This window comes from Dromiciops gliroides, chromosome 1, assembly GCF_019393635.1.
Source record: "Dromiciops gliroides isolate mDroGli1 chromosome 1, mDroGli1.pri, whole genome shotgun sequence".
Lineage (NCBI taxonomy): Eukaryota > Metazoa > Chordata > Mammalia > Microbiotheria > Microbiotheriidae > Dromiciops > Dromiciops gliroides.
Window position 1 is genome coordinate 525,418,472 of NC_057861.1, and position 3,297 is coordinate 525,421,768.

Sequence of the window (3,297 nt, forward strand, 5' to 3'; positions counted from 1 at the left end):
ACCTCTGAAGGCCAATAAGAATTAACCATGTTTGCCAGAGGAAAGTGACACAACAAAAAGTTCAGTGACTTGTGAGTGGCTGAAGTTGGCTTCAGGCACCCTGAGCAGCCGCCCTGCCCCCAGCACAACTGGTCTCCCCCAAACCGCCCCAGGCATGTAAGCCTCGCGTGCCACGCCCAGCACAGGCTCTGCTCAGCAGTGAGGTGCACAAAGGGTCTCAGGGACGCCAGAGCTTCCTCTACCCAGCCCCCAGCTCCCAACACGCGTGGCACGGGGCTCTGCCTGCCCTGGGGGTGCCAATGAATTAGCTTGGCATGTGTGGGCTCTGTCAGCCCGAGTTTCAGGAGGACAAAGAAGGGTTATATAGCCTGAGGGGCGGGTAGTGAGAGGGGACTGGCAGCTTTCAGTTAGTGGGAGAGACGAGATGTAGTGAAGCAGAGGAGGCAGCTGACAGTGAAAGTGAAAGAGCTAGTGGGGGTAGTGAAAGAGAGTAGTGAAGAAGAGTGGGGCATAGCTGATGGTGAGGAGGAGACAAAAGCACAAGCGGCAAGCAGGGAGAGGGGGGCAGCAGCGGCAGCGGCCAGCATACCCTCAGGTGAGAGACGCACAGGTGGCGGGAGAGAAAGTTAAAATGCAGTCAGGTTGTATATTTCTTGCTTTTATTTCTAATTTTGTTCCTTATCAATAAACCCTGTATTTGCTTTATTTGAAAGAGGCTTCCTAATCTTGTTTCTAATCGGGCTGGGAGAGGCAGTGGAGGAGGGGGAGCCCCCCAATAGGCTCTTCCCATATTAAATTATTATTATTTTGTTGTTTGTGTTTTTTTGTGGAGCAATGAGGGTTAAGTGATTTGCCCAGGGTCACATAGCTAGTAAGAGTCAAGTGTCTGAGGCCAGATTTGAACTCAGGTCCTCCTGAATCCAGGGCCAGTGCTTTATCCACTGTGCCACCTAGCTGCCCCTTCCCATATTAAATTAAAAGCAGTCAGATAGCCAGCCAGAAGTTCACAGATTTAGGCCCAGTTAAAATATTTTTACAGGCTCTAAGGACAAGGACAAGCATAAACAAAGGGAGATATGCAACAAAGTTACCAAGAAACTCAATAAACAAATACCATGAAACAAAAGACCAAAGTAATACAATAATAATCAAATAACAATGAAACCCAGGTACAGTCAATGTGCATTTCAATTTGAGTTCTAGGTGTCCCATGCCATTGTCTGGTCCCTGGAAACATCTTTTCTTGGACAGTTTGGAAAATATGTCTTTAGGTTCTCTGGTTTCAGGGAACTTGTAGGGACTCCTCAGATATTCCTGCTAAAATTCCTAAAAGAGATCTCAATAGAGTTCAATACCAGTCATAAATTTTACTTCTCTAATAACTAATTCATCTTGTGAAAACCAACTCAAGCTATGTAGTTCTGACCTTAGTAACAATAAAGCTGTAAGGGAGACATCAAAATGAAGGGCTTATAGTTCACCTGAAACTTTAGAGAATTCTAGGTCATAAACGCCCCGTGCTGTTTACAATATTATCTAAACACTATACCTGACATAAACATTGTTTTCAACAAACCAAATGGTTACTGATGCCTTGATACATGTGAAACATTCAAATATAAGCTAAATATTTCAAAATACCAGAGAAAGCCAAATTCTTAAGCCTTTCCAAATTACATATATATTAATTTGACCTTAGTGTTCTCAAAATTTTACTCAATTGTATACTTTACAGATTTTGATTTAATTATTAAGCATTTTAGAACTCTAAACTAAATACCCTTTAACTTAAATTAATTCCAATTTAATTTAATTAATCAATGCCCTCCTCAGGAGGAGCAGAAACAGATAAAATTACAGAATTTAAGAAGATGATCACAAACAAATTTACATAAAAGTTACCAAGTTAACTTCAAGTGCAATAAAGAACTTAGGGTGACAAGTAATCAGTTTCAAAATAGTACAGATCAAATAAGTTGCTTATAATAAAACCTTTTTTTTTTTTTTTACTACAGGACGTTTTTTTACAGACAGGTGTTATTTCCACATTACATAATAAACAATAGATGTATTCCATAAAAAAAACTGAGTGCAGTAATTTTCTTTAAAACAAAACTGTAGAAGTTTCTGATTCAGTTTTTTTTTTTTTTTTGGTGAGGCAATTGGGGTTAAGTGATTTGCCCAGGGTCACACAGCTAGTAAGTGTTAAGTGTCTGAGGTCGGATTTGAACTCAGGTACTCCTGAATCCAGGGCCAGTGCTCTATCCACTGTGCTATCTAGCTGCCCCTGATTCAGTTTTAATAATTAATAAAATAATAGTTTTGTCCCATAAATGATAGCATTAATTACTCAATTATTCTTACATCATTTTTAAAAAATTGAGGACCTTATTTTATACACAAAAATATGTAACTAGTAATAGACAGATGGCAAAGTCAGATACTTATCCACTTTGGTTGTTTAGAATATAGAAAGGACTAGAATTTCTGGATTAAATAGCTTAAATATTATACCTGCATCTCACTATAGTCATATTGGTCAAATGACATGATTATAGAATTTTACCATAAAAGAAAGGGACAAAAACTCTCTGGGAATAATGCTCCCCTTAACTCCATGTCAAATCCAGGCAAAAGTTATATAAATAGCCAATTGCATTGGGCCAAATTTAAAATCAGCCAAGTGAGATAGTTTCCATTCCATGGGTCATACTGAGGAAATCAAGTCAGGAGAATCCTATCTTAGCCCTTGGCAAAAGTTGTTCTCCTAGTCTTTCCTATGAGAGCTTCACCAGCAGTTTAAAACCATAGATGGTTGCTGGCATCATGGATTGTTGACTCATCAGTATTCCTTGATGATTATACCTGGAGTCAAACTCAGAATGATATAAGTTAACAATCCCATAAGGTCTTAAATGACAAGTTCTAATAATCAGTGTTTCAGGTGGATTCACCTCTCAAACATCACATATCCTAGATAAGTATTGACTATAATCTCACACTGGTAAAAGTAAGAAATTCATTATAGAAAAATTACATCTTATCTTGATATAACTAGTACTTATGCTAAGAGGATGCTTTTGCATCTCTAAATTCAATATTACCCAAATGATTTTGCTTTAAAATATGTAATAATAAACAAAAATATTTGGTATAGTATGTACAATAATCCCAAATTGTATACAGAGAACAGATTACACAATGTTTTGTGAGAATTGGAATGACACCCCTTACTGGGAGGGACATTGTGAGTTCAGGCCTGAAAAGAAACCATGTGACTTTGGCAACTGGAAGTGA